The sequence below is a fragment of the Phodopus roborovskii genome, unplaced genomic scaffold (assembly GCF_943737965.1).
Source record: "Phodopus roborovskii unplaced genomic scaffold, PHOROB, whole genome shotgun sequence".
In the NCBI taxonomy this organism is placed as follows: Eukaryota; Metazoa; Chordata; class Mammalia; order Rodentia; family Cricetidae; genus Phodopus; species Phodopus roborovskii.
The window spans coordinates 11,718,995-11,743,340 of NW_026125281.1; the positions used below are offsets into that span (position 1 = coordinate 11,718,995).

Consider the following 24,346-nt stretch of genomic DNA (forward strand, 5'->3'; position numbering starts at 1 on the left):
AAGATTCCCTAACTACTTACTCGGATAATGTGTTTTTAAAATATATTTTGTTGAAATGATCACTTGGTTTTTCATCATTGCTTTCCCTAAAATGATGCCTAATCTGAGAGGATTGTTGATCTTTATGTCCCAATAAAGCCCTGTAGTATTTGTAGTTCTTTTGTTATAACCTTAGAAGAAGTTTAGGACTTCCAACAGTAGAAAAGTAACTTCCTTTAGGGAGGACAATTGATTAAATGGTTTACAGGACCCGAATGACTTCTCTTTGCCAGTTAACTGGTTTCCAAGCCTGGGCCAACAGTGGTTCTATGACAGATGAATGTCCAGTCCAGAGGTGACCGTAACCAACAGTTACAAGAGCAATGATATCCTCTAGTCTTCATAGCTCTGAGAGTTCCTTTCTGTAGTCCTATTACAGACTCATCTACTTATGGGGGTCAGTCATCATGAGTTGTTGCTGTAGTTTCCAGTATATTCTCCAGTTGATACACTGATTATAGCACCCCACAGCTTCAAGTAAAAGAAAACTTCTTTGTGGGGGATGTAGTTTAAGACATGATCCTAACCATGAACTGCTTTTGAATACAGACAAAAGAAAAGCCTGATGTAAAATGGAGTAAGTATGGAGAAGGAAAAAAATGAGAACATCATTCGCTTCCCAAGCAAAAACTGTTTCAACAGAACATAAAGCAATCCAAGATACACCTAGAAAAACCCATAGACCCATGGGAAGGAGCCAAACCCTGTTAGTGCCTCCTTGAAACAGAGCTGAGTGAACTTGATTCTTTGATCTGGAGAACGGTTCACTGAGTGCTAATTTGGAGCTGAAGGATGCAGATGGGAAGCCCACAGCTCATCCTCATTTTTTGGACCAAATTAGCCAGCTTCAAACTCAAACTCTGATGTGAAGTATCCGAAGTTTAAGCATGCCTTGTAATTAAGGAAACACTGTTTTAAGGTATTTCAGTTCACATAAAACCTCTTTCTGTATTTAGAGTCAAGAGAACCCAAGGAGCTGTGCTAAAAGTTCAGGGTCATTAAACTGCTCATGTCAAGTTTTTCATAAACAGAACCAAGAAGTTACTTTAAATTATGCTAACAATTACCTTAAGTAAAACTGTTATATTGTCCTACCAAGGAAATCTTATCTTCCAATCTGTTCTGAGTATTAAGGAGAAAAGCAATTCCTTTTCCCCTGACTCTCTCTGTTCTGTTTGACTATGCTATTACATACAAAAGTGTCTGTTAATAGTTGTCAGCATTTTTTTGCTCAAAGAATTATTAGTCCTGAGCTCCAACCTGCCAGGTGGACTTTGAAGATAACTATTATTTTAGTTGCTTATCGGTGGGAAATAATAGCTTTTCTTAAGTACTGTTCATTTAGTGACTCAGTTATTTATGCTGAGTTACGTCTAATGAATGAGTGATCCCATTTCAAAACCAAGGGCTTAATAATTACTTTCTTGAGAGAGGTGCATTGCTTCCTCAGCCAGTTCTCTGAGCAATCTGTATATCAACCAGATGTATCAAGGATGTAAGCAGACCTAAGAGATTATAACTCTTTGTACACTGGAAGACCCTCGAGTCGTCTAGGTTTTCCAAGACAAACCAGAAGAACACTGCTTCTTTTGGCATTTCTCAGTTTTTTGCAGTCTATGACTCTCATATGACTTTTTCCCAATTCTCCACATTCCCATCTAAATTTTCAGTGGCATGTCCAGTTAAGATGTGGGAGTCTGTAAATGGTTGATAGTTCCTTATGCTTACAAGTGAGGGTGGCCCAGTTCCATACTGCGTTTGTAATCGTCTTTCATTATCGTCCGATTTTAATAGTTGTGACCTTTCATTTCTCAGACTATATTTAAAGAGTTGTTTTGATTAACCCATTGAGTTCCTCTGCGCCCATTTTCCAATACTGTGTTTTCCTGGAACTTCATATTCTTCATGTTCGCTAAAGAATTTCAGCAAATTTCTTCAAGGGTGGAAAGCAGAAAGTGCATATTCCATGGTGCACAAGACAGCGTACTGCAGTTCAGGACGGACGTATGGCAATATATGTTTTTCATTTAAAAATAAAAGTGAAATGCCGCTTCATTATTTTAACGTACTTGATCACACTAGCATGTTCATATCCACAGGCCTTTGTCAAGCACATCATGCTGGTGACTTGAGGGCTGGGCCATCCACAACTTGAGAGCTTAATGAGGTACTGCAATCGTTACTTTTTTAGTCACTGGTCTCATGATAAAATGCAGCTGAGGAGAGGTTAGATCTCATCTGGGCTTGCAGTTCAGAGGAATCTGCCTTGTGGAGGAAGCCATGCAGAGGTAATAAAGGGAGCCATACAGAGGTAGTAGCATGGTCAATGGGGAAGACCGGGGAGCAGAGAAAGGAACAACATTTTTCCGACCAGCTTCATCCTTTTATTAAGTCCAGAACTCCCTACCACTATAGGGCAGTGCCATCCACATTCCCAGTGGGGTTTCCTTCCCCCAAGAAACTTTCTGTGGAGATTCCCTCACAGACAGGTCCATATGTGTGCCTCATTGATGCCCCCAGATACTTTTTAATCCAATCAGGTTGGCCGTTAAGATGAACCATCGTGGGCGCCTTCATCCATTGCTGTTTTATGTGGTACAGGAGTGCGTGAATCTGCTTAATCTTGTAGGAATGAGACCTTTCCAATGAAAATGTTAATGGCTGCATGGTGGGATTGGAAACAGTTGTGAAACCTTTATTTCCCAGCAGAGTACTCAAGGCATTTGTAGTTGAAAACACAGCAACTACCTGGGCATGGCACTCCCAGCCAGCACTTGAGAAACTGAGGCAGGAGGATTGCAACTGACCTGGGATACAAAGCAAGATCTTGTCTTAAAGCAAAGCAAACATGGTCTGCTGCATCTACGTCATGGTTGTTAGCTTGGTGTTCTTGTGTTGATCTAACAGTGCCAGTGGGATGTCTCTGACTCTTTTCCCTGCTCTTGGAACCCTTTTCCTCTACAGGGTTGGCTAACCCAACCCTGACATGAGCATTTGCGCCCAGTCCTTTTATATTTTGTTATGCCATGTTTGATTCATATCCCTGGGAAGAGTAGTGGATCTGGGAAAGAGAGAAAGTTCCAAGGGAGGCAAGAGTGGAGAGAGGAGAAACTAAAGTCGGGACGTAATGCATGAGAGAAGACCTTTCGACTAAATGTTTGCCATCACCAGCTATCAATTCCTAGGAAAGTTATCAATATCACATTCATATCATTATCTGTAAAGTGGAGATAACAATGGTATAGGCTAGTTTTAATTGTTCTGAAGATGGAGTTAATAGATACAGCGGGTCTTCCATGTCTTCAGTTTCCACCCCTCTTTGGAAAATATTTGAGAAAATAGGTTTTGCCTGTAGCAAATATGAAGACGTTTCTCTTGTTATTATTATGCAGATAGAACAACTATCTGTGTTGTTTTAAGTATTGCAAGTAATACGGAGGTGATTTAAAGTATATGCTAGCAGCCATTTAGTATATGTACAAATGTTATTATACCTTTAAAGAAAATCGTGATGCTGGAAATCAACCCAGGACCTTCGTGCTAAACAAGACCATTGAGCATCAGCTCCAGCCCTTGTGTTCATTTCAGACAGGGCCTCTATGTGACCCAGTGTGGCCTTGAACTCAGGACCCCCTTGTTCCAGCCTCCTGGATGCTGGATTGCCAGTCTGCACTGCCAAGCCCAGCTATGTCACTGCAGTGTTATTTCAAATATAGTTTTCTATAAGGGAGCTGAGCATCTGCAGATCTCGGTATCCATGGGGGTCCTGGAGCCAATCTTCCATGGATACAGAGAGACAGCAGTATATGGAAATCTCTGTATAATAAGTGTTGCATAAGCGCTAGCTGTTATTACTAAAAAGAGTGCTCGACTTTCAAGATGAATTATGCATTTTTCTCTAACAAAAAAAATTCTAATCAATCCAGATTTCTTTGCCTTTTCTGTCATAGTGCCTATGTGCAATATATTACCCAACAAATAATAAATGCACATAGGTGTGTGCTCTCTCTCTCTCTTCCCTCTCTAAATTACTTACTTTACATCCCAAGTACAGGCTCCCCTCCCTCCTCTCTTCCCAATCCTTCTCCACACCTCCCCTCCACGCCCTCAAATACCCCTCCTCCATATCCACTCAGAAAGAAAGGGAAAGGCATCCCATGGGCACCAGCAAAGGACAGCATCTCAAGCTGCCCTAAGCCCAAGAACCTCCCTCCGAATTCAGGCTGGACAAGGCAAGCCAGTGTGAGGAATAAGTTCCCAAGATTCAGCCAAAGCACCAGGGACAGCCCCTGATCATATCGTCAGGAGTTCCACAAACAGACCAAGCTACACAACTGTCACATACATGCAGAGGACCTAGGTCGGTCCCATGCAGGCTCCCTGGTTTTTGGTTCAGATTCTGATTTCCCATGAGCCAGCCTAGCCATTTCTATGTGTTTTCCTGTGATGTCCCTGACACCCCTGGCTCCTACAATACTTCTTCCCTCTCCTTAGTAGGACTCCCCTGGGTGAGCCCCAAGTTAACAACTGGGGTTGTCACCAACCCGGTCAGAGGGGATGACCAGTTCAGGGTCTTAGCTGGGGCCATCCATGTAGACTCATGGGAATTTCCATTGCATCAGGCTTCTGCCTGACCCAGAAAAGCACCCTTTTCCAGTCATCTCTTTTAGGACTCTCCCCCTCCAGCCACCCCTCAAGTTCCCATGCCCACCCAGGAAGTCTCCACTATTTCCCCTTCCCAGGGAGAGCTATGCATCCCTCCTTGGGTCCTCCTTGTTACCTAGCTATGAATTATAGCCTGGTTATCCTTTGTTTTACAGTTAACATACACATATGAGTGAACACGTTCAATGTTTATCTTTCTGGGTTTGGGTTACCTCACCCAGGATGATTTTTTAAAGTTCTATTCATTTGCCTTCAAATTTCCTGAAGTCGTTGTTTGTAACAGCAGAGTGATGCTCCATTGTGTAAATGTACCACATTTTTTTTTTTTTTAATCCATTCTTTGGTTGAAGGCATCTAGGTTAACTCCAGGTTCTGGCTATTATGACTAAAGCTGCTGTGAACATAGTTGAGCAAGTGTCCTTGTGGTATGAATGTACCTCCTTTGGGAATATGCCCAAGAGTGGGATCACTAGGTCTTGAGATAGATTGATTCCCAACTTTCTGAGAAATCTCCATACTGATTTCCACAGTGGCTGACCAAGTTTGCACTCCCATCAGCAATGGGGGAGTGTTCCCCTTGCTCCACATCCTCTCCAACATAAGCTATCATTTGTGTTTTTGATCTTAGCCATTCTAAGAGGCATAAGATGGAATCTCAAGGTAGTTTTGATTTGCATTTCCCTGATGGCTAAGGGTGATGAACATTTCTTTAACCATTTCTCTGCCATTTGAGATTCTTCTGTTGAGAATTCTCTGTTTAGGTCTGCACTGCCGTGGAAGAATCTTTTTTGTACATGAATATGTACAAATGTATGAATATGTGTTACTGTCAATGGTTACAAAAGAGCTGATGACCTACAGCTAGGCAGGGTCTTCGGGGAGAGGATGCTGGGAGGAGGAAGGGCAGAATCAGAGGAGTCTCTGGAGCAGAGGAAGCAGGACATATACAAAATGAGATAATGAGCCACTCCGCGGCAAGTAAATAAAGAGGAATGGGTAAATTTAGGTTGTAAGAGGTAGGTCAGTAACAAGCATAAGCTATCAGCGGAGCATTTATAATTAATATTAAGTCTCTGTGTGTTTATTTGGAAGTGGCTGGCAGGACAGAGCTGGCCAGTGGTCACAATGTAAAACTCTGCCGAAACTGTACCCTATTTTTAAATTATATTACTTGGTTTTTTAATAACTAGTTTCTTGAGTTCTTGGAGAGGATGTGGGGTTGGTTGAAAATCTTCTGTAGGCTGCTATTTTGTCCTGTTGACAGTGTCCTTTGCCTTACAGACAGTTTCATGAGGTTTTGCTTATTAATTGTAATTCTTATTATAGTCTGTGCTACTGGTGTTCTATTCAGGAAGTTGTCTCTGGAATTCAAAGATTCAAATTTGAAACTAATCTTTGGGACACTTACCTACTTTTATATAGTCTGAATGCTTTTCTAACTATTGCATTATTTACACTGGGAGCTGTCTCTTTGAGTTTGGTATTGTACTGTCTGGAGGTTTTATGGCATTTTCTTTGGTGGTTGTCACCTCTTTTAGATTTTTCTCTCCTCCCCTGTCATGTCAGTCTGTGACAGGCAAATTATATTTTATTTAGACTTATTTGCACTGAAAAGCAATCACCTGGGGGGAAAAAAGTGGACAAGAATGGACACTAAGACCCTGAAAAGAACATTCTACCTACGCCCAAAGCAGAAATCCTTGCATTTCCCACACGGCCCAGGCTGGCATTGAACTCAGGGCCTTGGACATCACAGTGGAATCCTGTATTTCTCCCTAAATAACCATGAAAAGTGGTGGCTTGGGGTATTTAAGGCAAGAGACTGACCACAGGACTTCCTGTGGTCTGTTTACTTTTAGATTGCAAATAAGCAAAGCCCAAGTTCTCAGCTTTAGGAGAACTTGTGCCAGTTTTACTTATTTTCAAAAGCAGAGTCTGCGTGTGTAATTAGAATTCCTGAGCCTCTTGTTCCAACCTCCAGTGTGGAGGGCTTCAACAGGCATGTACCACCATGCCTGGCCAGCTGATTTTCCTTAAAAGCAAGTAATGACTAACAGTCCAGAAACTTGAGCTGGGGAATGAGAAGTATGGACTTAAGTTTGTCTACCCGGTCAATAAGAAAGATTAGGCTGGGCGGTGGTGGCACATGCCTTTAATTCCAGCACTTGGGAGGCAGAGGCAGGCCTGGTCTACAGAATGGGTTCCAGGACAGACAAGGCTACACAGAAAAACCCTGTTTTGAAAAACCAAAAACAAAAAAGAAAGAAAGAAAGATTATTCCTGGTCCCAATTACTACAGGGGCCCTAAAAAAGTGGGAAAGGGAAGAAGGGCCAAGAAATGGAGATGTCATAGTTTAGCATGTGTGAGATCCTGTATATAATCCCTATACTGCAAAAGAAGAAGAAGAAAGCAATTTAAGAAAGTCAGTAGCTTTTTTTAAAATATGAAACACTTCATGAATTTTTGCTGCATTCTTGAACACGATCCATGCTAATCTCCTCTGCATCGTTCCAAATCTTTTAGTATATGCTCTGCCAAAGCGAGTACATAAGTAGCTTTCCTATATACTAACAGCTAATTTGGTAAGCAGGGAAGAAATTGGGGATTGGGCAGTCCCACTCACGATAGCTTTTAAAAAACAGGACTAAAACCAAGGGAGAGAAGGGTCTCTGTAACTGAAACTGTACGAGACTGAAAAGCAGAATATAAAGAAGACAGTAAGAGATGAAAGCTGCCCCGTGCTCATGAGTGGGCAGAAGTAGCATTGTGTAAATGGCTATGCTACTGAAAACAATCTACTGGCTCAAAGGAATCTCCATCAAATTTCCAATGAGTCCTGCACAGCACTGGGGGAATCAATCATAAAACCCATATGGGAGCACAAAGGGCCTTGAATAGCTAAGACAAAAAGCAATGCTCACAATATAAGATTTCAAATTACATTATGGAGCCACAGTAACGGGCACAAAACAGATCTGTAGATCACTGAAATAGAATAGAGGCCCCAGAAATAAACCACACAGCTATAGCTGCCTAATTTCTTGACAAAGATTTCAAAAATATACATTGGAGGAAAAAAATATGAAGCTATCAAAACTGGATCCCCACAGATAGATAAATGAAATTAGATACTTATCTCTTCACCCTGCACACATGCACATAAAGAATAAAAAATCAATTCAAAATGGATCAAATACTTTAATGTAAACCTAAAATTTTGAAACCGCTTGAGGTGAAAGACTTTAACATGTAGACTAGACATTCTAGGACAGCTTGGTAAAGGCACTTGCCGCCAAGCCTGACAGTCTGAGTTCGATTCCGTCGAACTCACATGACTGAAGCAGAGAACAAATTTCCACGAGTCGTTTCTAACGTCTCATGTGCTGTGTGACATGTGTAGGCACCCACACTCAGTCACATGTAAACACATAATGCATGTGAAGATTAGAACCTTTGCCCTTATGTTCTAGTGTCTTTGGTACAGGAAGGTGCTCTGCAGCCTACCAAAAGAGAAATGCAAACATCAGCCGAGCCACCAAACCCTTGATCTACAATGCTATCCTGTCTGCAAAATACACTAGGTCAGTGGTGGCACAAAGCTTGTAGGAGTAACCAACCGATGTATGATCTGACTCAAGGAGATGGGTGATCAGGAAACAGGCCAGATAGGTCAGAGACTTACGGTAAAGGCAAATACTACTGGTTCAAACAAACAAACAAGAAACTAAAAGCAATAAAATGACCCCGTAATGACATTCTGCCATACTCATAGATCAGTACCTTACTCGGCCATCATCAGAGAAGCTTCCTCCAGTATCAGATGGTTAGCACAGCCAGACATTGCACAAAGAGGGAATCCTTGGAACACAGGGCTCTAAATGGAATGTCTCCATCAAACCCCCCCCCCTCATATCTCAGGGAATCCCAAGGAACATGAGGCAGAAAGAATGTAAGAGGCAGATGGGATGGAGGGCAATCAAAAAAAAAAAAAAAAATGGCTCTCTAAATCTACTGAGCAAAGCTCCCATGAGCTCACAGAGACTGATGCAGCAAGCATACAGTCTACACCATGTACTCTGTGTGTCTATTATAGCTTTCAGGTTAGTGTTTTTATGCAGCACTAGGTCTCTTGTGTCTGCTCTTAGGGCTCTTTTCCTTCTGTTGGTTTGCCTTGTCCAACTTCGACGTGATTTGCTTTTTGTTTTGTTTTATCTCATTGTGTTATGTTCGGTTGTCGTCTCTTCGAAGCCTTTTCCTTTCTAATGAGAGACAGAAAAGGAGCGGATCTGGAGAGGAGGAGAGGCAGAGAGACTGGGAAGAGTGGGGAGAGGGGAAACTAATCAGGTTATAGTTTAAAAAAAAAAAAAAAACAAAGACAAGAGATAGAGGCACAAAGACTTTCTAATCAGGACTCGAGTAACATAGGAGAAAAATCCAAAAATTGACAAATGCAGCCGGCCGGGTGTGATGGCACACACCTTTCATTCCAGCCCTTGCAAGGCAGAGGCAGGAGAACTCTGTGAGTTTAAGGCCAGTTTAAGGTCTATGTAGCAAGTGCCCAGACTACCTGGAGAGACCCTGTCTCCGAAAACAGACAAACAAAAGGATTGACAAGTGAGAGGCAGTTAACGTCTACACAGCAACGGAAACTATCGCCAAAATGAAGAAGCAGCCTGCAGAGTGAGGGGAAATGTCTTTGTCACTTTCTCACCACCCAGGGGATAATATGCAAGACACATAAGCACCTTCAACAATTAATTGCCAAGATCCAAATCACCTAATGAACAAATGGGCCAATAAATTGAATAGGCAGTTCTGAAAAGAAGAAATAACAAATGACCAGTGAACACATGCAAAGTGTTCGGCATCCTTAGGCATCAGAGAAATGAAAACTATAACTACTTTAAGATTCCATTTCAGCAGAGTGTGGGGGTGCATACCTTTACTCCCAGCCCTTGGGAGACAGAGGCAGGCTGATCTCAAGGCCAGCCTGGTCTACAAAGTGAGTTCCAGGACAGCTAGAGCTATTACCCAAAGAAACCCTGTCTCGAAAAACAAACAAACAAGATTCCATTTCACTGACTCGGAAAGGCTATCATAGCGAAAGCAAATCACAACAAATGCTGGTGAGAATATGGGGAAGGAGGGACCCTTGTTGGCCGCTGATGAGAATGTGACCTTGTGCAAACACATGGGAATCAGTATGGAGTCCCTCAGAAACCTGCAAATAGGATTCCTATATGACCCAGAGTTATCACTGCTGGTGTCCACTCAAAGGCCTCCAGGTTAGCACAGTAGAGATTGTGCATCCATATTATAGCTCCGCTATTCACAAAAGCCAGGAAATGGGGCCAGCTTAGCTGTCTATCAGCAGATGAATGGATAAAGAAGATGTGGAGATACACACTATGACATTTTGTACAGCCACAAAGAAAAATGAAGCTGTGGCATTTTCAGGAAAATGGATGCAACTGCGTATCATCAGTAAGGGAAATAATGAATCTCAGAGAGACACACAACATGTATTTAGCCTCATGTACAGGACCTAAATTTAAGAGAGAGAGAGAGAGAGAGAGAGAGAGAGAGAGAGAGAGAGAGAGAAGTAGAAAAGGGGCTGTGATGAAGAAGAGTGAGGGGTTTAAGGGGGGATAGGAAACGGGGTGAGGGAGTAAACGTGGAGAGCGGCGGGATGGAATCACAGGGGGAGTGAAGGGACCAGCTGAAGTACAGAGGGAAGAGATAAGAGACAGCAAAGGAGATAATGGTTGGTAGCAAAGATGGCGCGCACATGTGTACAGATGCCATGATAGAACCCAGAACTTGGTATGCAAACTTGACGTGTGTGCATTTTGTTGCAAGATAGGGTAGCAATTTTGTAGCAATGGCTGTTTTGGAAATGTCTTTATAGATCGGGCTGGCCTCAAACTGGCAGCAATTTGTCAGCCTCTGCCTCTTGAGTGCTGGGATTAAAGGCGTGTGTGCTCAGCTAAAACCCACATTTTCAAAAAGAAAAAATATAAAAGCTAAGAAGAGTAGTCAGAGCGTTGCCTCCTTTTAAGGTGGAGAATTGGGTCACATATCCGCGACTACAGGTAGACTTCAGGAAGCTAGGAAAGATGGCCAGATGTTGTGGCATATGCCTGTGAGCTCAGCACTCAAAGACAGTCAAGTTGGTCTCTCTTGAGTTCAAGTCTGCCTGGACTGTATGGAGAGTTCCAGGCCACCAGGGCTAGAGAGTGAGGCCTGTATAAGGGAGGAGAAAGGGAAAACATGGAGAAAGCAAATGAATTCACTCCCAGATCTTTCAATAAAAGAGTACAGCCCTACCACACTTTGATTTTTAGTTCATAGCACTGGTGCCAGACATCTAACCTACAGAGCTGTAAGACTGGCATTGTTGGTAAGGTCAGTGACTATTGTATTGTTTATTTGCCTGGGTATTGTTGGTATTGATATTGCTTAAAGCTTCTACATGTGTGGCCATCCGTTATAGTGGCAAATAGAAACAAAGTAGTGTGAATGTGTAATATATATATGTATGTATGTATATGTATATTATATATGTGTATGTATATTACGTATATATCAGGAGACCTTTGAAGGGTGTAAACAAGTGAAAGTAATATGAAAAATCTTCTTTGTGTGCGCATGTGCGTGTGCGCACGCGCGCGCATTTGTGTGAGCATGCTTGTTCACGTTGGAGTGTGTGCTCATTTATGCATGTGGAGGCTACAGATTAACGTCAAGTGCCCCCCCCTCTTCTTTTAGAGATAGGGTCTCTCATAGAGCCAGGAGTTAGTCAAGTAGGCTATGCTGCTGGGCCAATAAGTCCCCTGGTCTTCCTGACCCCACTTCCCTGGGATCATAGGTGCTGTCCACGGTGCCTGGCTTTTTAATGTGTGTGCAGGAAATTTGGATTCAGGTCATCACGCTGCTGCAAGGACCTCGCCAATTGAGCTGTCTCTCCAGCACTAGAAAAATATCTTTACACATTATTTTCCAGAGTGGAAGACATTAAGAAGTCACCATATTTTGGGGATATATGTATGTATGTATGTATGTATGTATGTATATATTTGTAAGAATTTGAATTATCATAAGATTGTCATCCAAGCAATAGACATGCAGTTTCACCCATGATGACTTCCTGGTGGCAGGACCTAACCATTATAGAAATGAAATCCACCTACGTGATACCTAGCATCATATCTTTTCCTCACGTGTATATATCCAGACATCTGAGCATGTCATTATGAACTGATGACACCAAAGCCTAACAGGACTGGCCCCGCCTTTTTCCTGAGATCTCAGGGTTCATCAAAGCAGTCTGTCACTCTCTGGCTCCTTCCTGCCTCCCTCCAGCCTCGCGTTCACTATTACCCTTTGACCCCCATCATTATCTTCATTGTACCGGAGACCAAAGAGGTCACTGGCACACAAGGGAAGAGCCAGAGTAACGGCCTTTCTACCTGCAGCCCTGCTTTCTCCAGGGAAGTCCAGAGCCCCCCAAGGCAATCAGCCATGGGCGAAAGGCTTCCTCTCAGAGGGGTAGGAAAGTTTACAAACTGAATTTAAATGACCCAAAACACAGGGAAGGCTCTGCAGAGCCCTAGTGTCAGGAGAGGTAAAAGTGAGATGATTAATGCTAACTAGACAAGTAGTCTCAATGAATGGCAGTTGTGTGGGGTGGGGGTGGGGGTTACAGAAAAACAAAAAGTTCACACCTAGCAAGAGCTAGCAGCTAATTGTCGATGTGGGGAGTGCATAGGCCCGTTGTTGCCAGGGATATTAGTTACTTTCCTTGTTGCTATAAAATACCCAACAAAATGCTAGATAAATGCAACTCAGGAAAGGGAGGATGGACCATCGTTCAGTTAGTAAAGGCACTGGCCGTCGAACCTGGCCTGCTAAACTGACTCAGATACCAAGGACTTCCATGGTGGAAAGAAAGAAGCTGTCCTCTGACTCCCACAGGATGCATATCCCTTTACCGAAATAACACACAGAAAATGAATAGATGTAAGCAGCTAAATGCAATAATTGTTTTTTTTAATTAAATGGGGAAGAACAATCCGCCACGGCGGGCTACGGTGGTAAGACCAGGTCAGCTTTGGACATGAGGCAGCTGCTCTGGTCCTGTCACTGATCAGAAAGCAGGGAGGAATGCCTCTACTTGGCCTGCGTCCCCCTTTTCCATTTTTGTGCAGCTTAGGATTCTGCACAATGCTGGGGCCTCGATTAAGGTGAGTCCCCACTGCCCAGTGAAACCTCTCTGGAAATGCCCTAACGACATGCTCAGACTGTATCTCCTAAGTGACTCCAATTCCCCTCAAGATGTCCATCAAAGTTAACCGTCACACCATGCTTACTAATTTTTCCATTAAAGCCAGAAATATGCATTCTTATATAAACATTTCTAAATGCAAAGAACTAGTCCATGTTTTTCTTAGCATACTGCGTAGGCCAAGCAAACCACATTTCTCAGGCCAATTTGCCTATTTGAGACCACTAGCAGGGAACACAGGAATTAGTACTAATCCACAAAGCAGTCTGTAAATCTGCTAAAGAACAGAAGAGAGAAAACATGAGCCAAAATTGTTTTCCCTTCTCGCCATGTTAGGGCCTGAATGTGAGGCCTTGTTTAGAAAGAAATGATAAAACATTTTGAAACATTCAAAATTAGGCAATAGCAAAAAGGAAGACTTCAGACAGACCCTTATCCATACTCGAGACTGAATGTAGCAGCGTATGCCTGCAATCCCAGCACTTGGGAGACTAAGGCAAGAAGATTGCTAGTTCAAGGACAGTCTGGGATACATGGAGATAACTCAAAAGGAAAGAAAGTCAAATGAAGTAAAACACTTGCAGATATGTATGAGAGAAAGTTCTGGTCTGAGAAACACGGAACTACCTGGAAGATGATGAATGGGTGAGTGTGAGAACTGCAAGGCCTACAGGAAGCGTCATCATTGCAAGCACCGTGACCCTTAGCACTGCAAGTTGTATGGGAGGCATCATCGCTGGCACTGTGACCCTTCTCCAGCAGAAGCTCTGTGCTCCTGACGAGGACGCGGAGAAGGCACACACTGGACTGAAATCACCATGGAGGGCTGGGCGTCTGGCTCAGTGGTAGACCACTTGCCTCACACCCATGTACAACAGGAAAGTAGAAACCGGGCTGGAGACTCTCCAGAACGGACAATGGAGCAGATGGAGCTGTGACATGTCCACATGCCCGCACTGTGGGAATGAGGCAGAGAGTTGACACAGAGTGGGGACAGCGAAAGCTCCACACACACCATTAGCAATGTTTCAAAGTACTCTGCAGTTGTAAGGCGTTTAAAAACACATTTCATTTGTTTGTCTGTTTGTTTATTTTGCGAATGTCATGCTCCCCGCAAGACTGAAGGAGGTAAAGAGCTCTCATTCCCATACACATTTGGCCCCTACAGCACAGGTGCAGCCTCCCCCAATATCAACCTCCACACCCCCACAGCTGGTAAACCTGCATTGAAATATCATCACCCGGATCCCACATTTCACATTCAAGATTACACTTGGTGCCAGGAAGTCTCCGGCTTTGGACACATGTATAATGGCATGTACCCACCGTTATAACATTATGCAAAATAGCCATGGTTCCCTAAACATCTTCCCTTCCATACTTACTTGTTCTTCCCTCTGTTTGGCTGGCAATTTTTTTTTTTTTTTTTTACTGACTCTACAGATCCAAATATCATACACTTGGATCCATAACGTACTCGGCCTTTTCAGACTGGCTACTTTCCTTTGGTTAAGATAACACCGCCCCCATCTTTTCATGGCTTAAATGTTCATTTGTTTTCGGTGCTGACAAATATTCTGTTCTGTGGGCACGCCACAGTTTATTTACCCATTTATGCACTCGAGGACATCCTGGAAGTTGTCACGATTCTGCAATTATGAACAAAGTGTCGCTGGGACCAAAAAACCTGGCAGAAGCTGGGGAGAAAAGTCTTGATTGTGGCTTAAAGATCCAGGCCCCTGGGGCTAGGGAAGCCCAGAGCAGTACCTCCACTGGTATGGCGGGAGCCTGTGGTGGGGGCCATTAAAATCATGGGACAAGGGAACAGGATGATGGAAACAAAAGCTGGTTATGGCCTCCTGTGACAATCCTCTCCAGGACCTGCTTCCAGCAGCCTGGGTCTGCAGGTTCCAGAACCTCCCCCAAATGGAAGCATAAGCTGGGGAAAAGGAGTTTAAAACATGAACATATATTGGGAGACATTTCAGACTCAAACCATAAAAAGCTGCTGTAAATATTCTTTGATCATTTTTGTGCGGAGAAAGCGTTTTTGCCTGGGTAGTGTGACTAGAGGTGCCAATTTTCTCAGTTAAATCCTAATACGGCAAATACATCATGCCAAACCAAAGCATTTATCAGTATGGCTAAAAGGGTTGCTCTTGTGAGAAATATAGTGAGGACAGAGAGTAAGGCCCAGCAGTAAAGTGTGTCATGCAAGCATTAGGACCTAAGTTCAGCTCGCAAAAGATAAGCTTTGTTGTTGTTTGTTCTTTGAGACAGAATGTCTCTGCATAACAGCCCTGGCTGTCCCGGAACTCAATTTGTAGACCAGGCTGGCCCCAAACTTACAGAGATTCACCTGCCTCTCCCTCCCAAGTGCTGGGACTAAAAGTGTGCGCCATTATACCCAGCAAAAGGCTAACTTTTATAAAAGCCAGGAACTGTGGCATTCACTTGTAATCCCAGTTTTAGGGAGACAGAGACAAGAGGATCCCTGGGACTCTCTCACCAACTTGGCAATTTCCAGCCAGCGAGACCCCAACTCTCTCTCTCTCTCTCTCTCTCTCTCTCTCTCTCTCTCTCTCTCACACACACACACACACACACATACACACACACACCTTCTCTCAGTGGGTCAGTGGGTCAAGGTTGTTGGTATTTGTTTTCTTTGGGACACAGGCCTACGACACCTCCGGACTATGAGACTTTGTCGAGCTACTGTCCTAGCAAATGGAACATATTTGTGTCTCTTCGTCCCATCCATAAAATGGGAATTTTAAACGTTTCTCTCTCATGACTAAATGAACCGGCAAACCCCTAGAATTATAACCGGCGTGCAAAACCCTCCGATAGGAGAAGTGTGCGGGTCTCTTTTGTGCATGTACTTCTCGAACAGTTCAGGTGAGGTCACCCTGCTGAATCAGCGTATCGGGTCTGAATTTGATTACATCCTATCTACAAGCCCACAGTGTAGCCTTTTACTAGTTCATGGATGATAGCAGAAGGCACTGTCGTCAAAACAGGCCGCATGGTGTGCCAGCCCCCTGAGACAATGGGGTCTGATGAAAAAGGAAGTTCATTGTCGGGGTAGCTGAGGGTGGAGGGGCAGACCCAATCCTGGAGAATGGAGGTGGTGAGACAGGCTTGACAGCTGAAGCGTGACGTGTGGATGTTGGCAGGAAGTAGTAGGTGGTCTGTGGATGGGATAGCAAGCTTCCTGGTTTCCCAGGGTCCTCATGTTCAGAAAACAGTGATGGTGGCATGACTCAAGGGTGTAGTCAATGGTTTCCTGGCACCAAATGGCAGGTATTAGACACTTAGACAAGCCCAACTAAAGAGTTTTCTAGACCAAATAAAATGGCTTTCTAGTCCCTGAGAAGTAATCAAGGCCACTGTTATCATCGAAACAAAAAAACAGCAAAAGTGTTGTCTACTGTGGCGTTAGTAGGAGCCTAGACACGCTGCCCAGCTGTGTGGCCTCCAAAATGAACAATTTTCCAAGGCAGTTGAGAGCACACAAGCACACATCTGAAAGCAATAAAGCCTCACTTTTCCTTCCATTTCAACAGGAGCTCTGAGTCAGAAAAAGAACTTCATTATCCATAGCTCAGCAAAACAACCAAACACGGGCATTGGTACCTTGGTGTCCGTTCCCGTGGCCCTGGGACTTCAGGGGAGACATAGCATGTGTTTGCTTCACAGTGGGGGAAGATGAAATTTCAGGAACACATTGCTTCTCCACAAGTGAGAAAGCCATGAGGTTGGCCTATTCTATGTTCTAGAAGAAGTTGTCACCACATCCCTCAGTATCCCTCACTCTCTCCAGGGAAGCGTGCTCTCTCTCCCTCCCTCTCTCCCTCCCTCTCTCTCTCTCTCTCTCTCTCTCTCTCTCTCTCTCTCTCTCTCTCTCTCTCTCTCTCTCTCCCCTCTCTTTCCCCCCCCCTCTTTCTCAAAGATTCTAACCCAACCTTTGTAGGTCAGACTACAGCAGTCTTCTCAGACAATGACCCTGCCTAAGAGGGAGGCATACAGTGAAAACTGCCTTGGTGAGGACATTATGCCGGGTTTATACTTGGGAGTGCGTGGGATCCGGAGTGGGGGTGGGTACACTCCTGTTTGAGTGTGTACTGGGAAGAAAGGGAGGGAAGAATTCTTTTTCAGTGTCAAATTCCTGCACTGCATTCACAGAGCCAAGTTATCCCGCTGTATGAGCTTCTTCGTACTCTAGTTGGTTTGTCTGCAGAACTCTGTGAAGCTTTGAAGTCTTTTTTCCTGGATTCATCAGAACTCCAGGGACTTGAGCCCTTGAGCGGCACTATTAAAGGTGAAGAGCGCCCCCTGGAGGCCAGAGTGCCAATGCGATCAGCTCTCCAGCTTGCTGCAATACAGAGTTCCTTACAGAGTGCTTGTGTATGAAGTTCCCCGAAAAGATTTAAGTAAAATACCACATGTCATCAAAGATGAATAAATAGATATCTGGTGGAAAAATTTAAAACACATTTTAACTTGAAGTCCTTGATAAACTAGTGTTTAATAATTAAAGAATTAGAAATACATATTACTCTGATGTCATTATTATACACTATACATGTGCAATGAATTAGGATAATAAACTTCATACATTAAGTGCAAAAATTACAAATAGCATGACTTAATAAAAAGTAAAATAAATGGACACATATGGATTCTTTCTTTTTTTGACATAATAAAGACATTTTTTCCCAAAAAAAATTTAGGGAGGTAGGATGGCATATACTCCAATTTTCAGAATTCTGGAGGCTGAAGCCGGCCTGGGGGGCGTTTGAGACTAGCCTGGACTGCAAAACAACAACAACAACAAAAACAAAAAGGTTGGTTTGGAACGTGACAACTTTGCTTTTGTTGCTGTGTGTCTGTAAACAAATGTATAAACTTGTCAGCTTGCAAATGTCTACGTTTCACTGTATTATTGTCTTGTTTCTTACTGAATCAGGGTCTCAGTATGTAGCCCAGGCTGGCCTCGAATTCCCTGCCTTCCTGCCTCAGCTTCTGGAATGCTGAAATCGAAATCATAGAAGTGTGGCAACATGTCTGGCTATCTCATTGGAATGTCAATGGGAACTAAATGAGATTACGTATGCAATGTCCTCCCCGTTGGACAACTTGGTGCTTTAGAGTAGCCATGATGATTTACTATAGCTATAAAAACTACATCCTTAAAGACAAGAGGGCGTTCTATGTAAACACAAACACAGCATACTTGTACACAGGCTGGTAATAGTATTTTAGAAAGGTTACTGTAGATATAAATTAGTGTAAATAGAGAAAAGGAAGACTTGGTTGCAAGGAGACCCAAGAACATTTGATATGGGGGAAACAGAATCCCTAAAAACTTCTTTCCCTTCTTCAGAAGGAGACCTCTGTTGTGTGTTTATTTTGGGGTGCTGATGGAGGTATCTTGGTAACATTTCTATTGCTATGATAAACAACGTGACCAGAAACAACTTGGGGAGGAAAGCAGTGGCCTGGACCATCCCACATTCAGTGTGGGTCTTCCCATTTCATAATCTAGTTGCTACTTTACAGGTGTGCCCAGAGACTGTGGCTTGCCTCCTAGATGATTCTAGAACAGTGGTTCTCAACATTCCTAATGCTGTGATCCTTTAATACAGTTCCTCATGTTATAGTGACCTCCCAACTATAAAACTATTTCATTTTTACTTCATGACTGTAATTTTGCTACTATTATAAATCATAATGTAAATATTTCATATAGGACCCCAAGGAGGATTTGTGGCCCACAGTTTGTGAACCACTCTTCTAGATCCTGTTGATAATGTTAACTGTCATACCCTTGTCCAATTTATTTAGTCATGGTATATAAACCAAAAAAAAAATAATGTCGGTGTAGCACTACTGATCAAACAATAGATGTAATTCAGATTTCGCCAGTCTTTGCACTAATGTTCTTTTCTTCTTTCAGGGTCCAGTCTAGAATACCATGTTGCATTTAGTCACTATGCCAAATACAGTATGTATCCATTCATATGTGGTCCGAGAGCGGTCATATTCATAGGCACAGAAAGTAGAGAAGTATTTGCAGGAGGCTGGGAGAATGGATTGTTTGTTCAGTGGCTATAACATTTCAGTTTAGTGAACTGAAAAAAAAAATGTTCTGGAAGTGGGGGATGTACTTGCTACTAAACTATACACTTAAAAATCATTAAACCAGGGTCTGGAGAGATGGCTCAGTGGTTAAGAGTACTTGATGTTCTTGCAGAGGACCCAGGTTCGATTCCTAGTGCTATGTGGTATCTCACAGTCATCTGTAACTACAGTTCCATGGGATCTGCCACCCTCCCCTGATCTCTACAGGCACCAGATGTACACATGGCACCCACATATGTGTGTAGGCAAAACGGTCATACACATAAAATAAGTATAAAAAGCAAATTCTAAAGTTAAGCCAATATGTTTAGTTTTATATGTAACTTATCATAAGTTAAAAAATAATGAAGGGGGCTGGAGAGATGGCTCAGCAGGTAAGAGCACCGGCTGCTCTTGCAGAGGACCCAAGTTCAGTTCCCAGATGGCTTACCATTGCATGTAACTCCAGCTCCAGGGAATCAATCCAGTGCAGCTACCGTCCTCAGGCCCTGCACATACCCCCCCTCCCTGTACATGGAACTAAAAATAAAAATTAACCCCACATGAATTAAAACATGACACTAAAATATGGGGTGGGGGCGATGGCTTAGTTGGCAGACAGACTACTTGAGGATCCAAGTTCCTCCCCACAGCCTGCATAAGAATGTTAGCTTGTCTGGGGGGTGGTGGTGCACACCTTTAATCCAGGAGCTTGGGAGGCACAGGCAGGTGGATCTCTATGTGTTAGAGGCCAGCCTGGTCTACAGAGCTAGATCCAGGACAGCCAGAACCGTTAGACAGAAACCCTGTCTTGAAAAACAAAACAAAAAACACACAAACAAACAAAAAAGTTGGGCTTGCTGACCAATCAGTATAGTCTAATTGGGTGAGTTTCAGGAAGATCCTATCTTGATGACAATAGATGGCCTTCCTGGGAAATGGCATACATGTGCCTGCATTTACAAACACATTTACCCCCATCTCTCATTTATTTGGAAGTTACTTTTGACGTAATATTTGGTGTAAAATGTTGGAAACATTTCCATTGGAGTTATATTATGTAAATCCTACTAGCAAGAAGGAAAACCACACACACACACACACACACACACACACACACACACACACACACACACACACACGGGAAAGATCTGGGGATTTACAGGCGTGTGCAGGTCAGCATTTTCTTCCAGAATGAGTGGTGAACCAAGCTTGTAACAAGAATACAGAAATCAGTATTTCCCCCATCGTTGTTTTTGTTTGTTTGTTTCCAGTTTGGGGATTGAACTCTTGATCTCATATGTAACAGGCAAGTGCTCTACCACTGAGTGACATACAATTCCCAATTGTGTGTGTGGGGGGGGGGTAGATGAGTGCAGGTGCCTTCAGAAGTCAGAAGAGGGCGTCGGACCCCTAGAGCTGGAGATAAGGGGGTTATGAATTGCCCAATGTGGGTAGTGGGAACTAAAATCCAGAGGGGCAACAAGCACTCTTAACCACCAAGCCGCCTCTCAAGCCCTACCTTTCTAGTCCTGTTTGAAGACTTTTATATATCGTTTAAAGACTTTTATATATCTTGTGAGTTATACAATTACGTCATTGAGTGTCTTATAATTTCTCAGACACGTTTTCTAATATTTCAACAATTTTCATTGCTGATCCACTGGTGAGTAATAGTTACTTAAAGCTATGGGACTGACTTATTTCATTTACTAGCTGTTGTGATTCTAGGCTAGTTTCCTAATCTTTTCAAGTTTTAAGTCCTTATCTGTAAAGAGGACTAGTGTGAAGATCTAATTCTATGCAAAAGCAAAGCTCTAGTCTAGCTCCTGGCATAGTTGACTTCTAAGGAATCATAGCCATTGTCCTTCCCACAGGACCCCTGCAAGCTCCAAATCTTCACACACGCTTGTTAGGAGCATCCTCCCCCCCCCTTGCCAGCCTGGTCCCACAGCCTCATCAGCCCCAAATAACACAGAGACACTGTATTAATTATAATGCTGTTGACCAATGTCTACAGCTTCTTATTGGCTAGCTCTCTCTTAATTATTAACCCATAATTACTAATATATATGTCTTTACATATCTTACCAAGAATGCCAGACTCACGCATCCTCTCCTCCTACCCCAACCTACGTTTCCCAGAATCCTCCACCTCTCCTACTCCACCTATCTTGCTTCCCTATTGGCCAACAGTGCTTTATTCATTAACCAATAAGAGAAACATATTTACAGAATGACATCTCCCATCACACTGTATTATCAAAGATGATTTTTAAGTTCAGTTCAACAAATACCGAGCACTCCATGGGAGCAGAGACAATGTCTTGCATCATGAATAATATCTGACATATATGATTTTCTCAGGAAATGGTTAGAGAATAGATGAATAAACATTCGGTTTAGACTCATATTCGATGGTAATTGTAAGATGAAGAGACATCAGCCAATCTAATTAAATAAACACTAATTTCTTATTGCATTAAAAAGCTCTGTCTAAGCCCAAGACATGAATTAAATAAGACGTGACCTCTGTTCTCAAGATAACTTTGGTAGGGCTGAAGAGATGGCTCAGCAATCAGAAGTGTCATCTCCCAAGGCTAGTGGCCTGGCTGGTTTTTATGTCAACTTTGCACAAGCTAAGATGTCTGGGAAGAGGAAATCTCAAATGAGAAAATGCCGTCATCAAACTGACCCATAGGCAAGCCTGCAGGGCGTTTTCTGGATTAGTAAGTGAGTGTGAGGGCCTAGCTCACTTTGGGTGGGTGGTACCTCTACTTGGAGGGTGGTGGGGGACTGTATAAGATAGCGGGCTGGGCAAGCAAGGAGAAGCAAGAAGCAAGCCAGTGAGCGGCTTCAGTTTGCCTCCCGTGTTCTGCCCTTGCTTCCTGCCTGGCTTCCTCCAGTGGACTGTGACCTGGGATACGTCAGGCAAACAAACCTTTCCCCCCATAAATTGGTTTTGGTCAGGCTTTTTCCTTAATCTCAGCAACAGGAAGCAAACAGACACCGAATGATCTTTTGACTCCTGGGTCCCACGTGATAAAAGGAGAGAACCAAGGCTTACAGGTTGGTGGTCCTCGGATCTCTGCATACATGCCACAAATACACACAAATGCATGTTGAAAAGGCATTTAGTACGAAGTATATATTTGTGCACAGGTAAGTGTAATACAAGGCAGGGTATGATAACTCTGAAGAACTCAGGTAGTGGGATTAACTATCAGTTGGATAAGGTTGAACAGTGACCTCCAAATCCATCCCAGCATAACACAGAGACTCAGCAGTGAGAGCTGAGTAACAGATGGACGGAGGATTCAAGGAACCCAGCTTCCAAACTCTACCTTACCTCAAAATACAAGTGTGGTGCAATTATAAAATACTGCCAGATTTTTACTGCTGTGAAGAGACACCATGACCATGGCAACTCTTTTTTAAAGATGTTTTCATAGTAATTTTTTAAAATTTATTTTACATCTCAAGCACAGTTTCCCCTCCCTCCTCTCTTCCAGGTCCCTCCCCCAATCTCTTTCCTACCCCTGCCCCCATCCACTCCTGTGGGAGTCAACAAATCATGTCATATCAAGTTGAGGCAGGACCAACCCCCGCCCCCCTGCAGCAGGGCTGAGGGAGGCGTCCCAACATAGGGAATGGGCTCCAAAAAGCTAGCTCATGCACCAGAGGAAAGATCCTGGTCCCACTGATAGGGGCCCCAAAACAGACCAAGCCACACAACTGTCACCCACATGCAGAGGGCCTAGTGTGGTTCCATGTAGGCTTCCCAGCTATTGGTCTAAAGTCCGTGAGTTCCCATGAGCTCCGCTCAGCTGTCTCTGTGGCTTTCCCTGTCATGATCTTGACCCCCCCACCCCACCCTTGCTCTCTCTCTTCAACTGGACTCTCAGAGCTCAGCCCAGTACTTGGCTGTGGATCTCTGCTTCTGACTCCATCAGTTACTGGATGAAAGCTCTATAATGACAGTTAGTATACTCACTAATCTGATTATAAGGGAAGACTATCCAGGCATCCTCTCCACTATTGCTAGGAGTCTTAGCTGGGGTCATCCCTGAGGATCCCTGGGAGTTCCCTAGCGCCAGGTTTCTCCCTAATGCCAAAATGACTCCCTCTATCAAGATATCTCTTTCTTTGCTCTGCCTCTCTGTTCCTCCCCCAACTCAGCTACCCTCATGTTCTCATCCCCCACCCCCTCCCTCCTACCCCCACACCCAGTTAACTCAGGAGATCTCATCGATTTCGCCTTCCCAGGGTGATCCATGTGTCCCTCTTAGGGTCCTCCTTCTTACCTAACTTCTTTGGGGCTGTGGATTGTAGCCTGGTTATCTTTTGCTCTATGTCTCTTATAAAGGAAAAACATTTAATTGGGGTGGCTCACAGTTTCAGAGGTTCAGTCCATTGTCATCATGGCGGGAACATGGCAGTGTGCAGGCAGACAGTAGCTGAGAGAGTCCTACATCTTGCTGGCAACAGGAAATTGACTGAGGCACTGCGCTATCCTGAGCATAGGAAACCTCAAAGCCCGCCCCCACAGTAACACTTCCTCCAATAAGGTCACACCCACTCCAGCAGCAAAGCCACACACTTCCCGATAGTGCCACTCCCTATGAGATTATGGGTGCCAATAGCATTCACACTACCACAAGGTTCCCTAAGCTACGCTATAAATCCATTGTTCATCTGTCATCCCAAAGGCCTATATATAAGTGTGTTATTTACATGAAAACACAGGTATTGGGGCGTTTCAATGATTTGTCTTGTGCCATACAGCTAGGAAGTGGTAGAGCCCAGACAAATCCCAGAATGCGTTGAGTACAACACAATGGAAGATAAATGACCAGTTCTCTGTACACACGACACTTGTTTGCAGGCAAATCCTTGCTTTGAATCAACACGTCAGTAAATGAAATGATCGGCATTCAGTGGCTATTCTGAAATTCCTTTACTTCAGTTTTGTAATAGTGTTCATCGTGTGACAATGTGTTGAAGCAATAGACCAAAACCCCTTGCACTGATTCTAGTTAGTGCTGGCATGAAGGCCTCACACCATTGGCTACAGAGGCCAATCACAGCAAAGCAATCACATTCTTAGGGAGGGCATCTATTGAGGGGAAGATGTCACACATTGCTTGGCTGGTTTCGTTTTGTATGCATTTTCTTTTTCTTTCTTTTTTTTCTTCTTTGAGACGGGGTTCACAGTGTCACTCTAGCTGTCC

The 24,346-nt window shown here is 43.5% G+C and overlaps 1 non-coding gene across 1 annotated transcript; it reads right to left on the reverse strand.

Moving 5' to 3' along the window:
- Positions 1–7,142: 7,142 nt before the first annotated feature.
- LOC127233642 (U6 spliceosomal RNA) lies at positions 7,143–7,252 on the reverse strand. Its single transcript, XR_007835499.1, has one exon. It is a non-coding gene; the product is annotated as a U6 spliceosomal RNA (small nuclear RNA).
- Between the last annotated feature and the right edge of the window lie 17,094 nt (positions 7,253–24,346).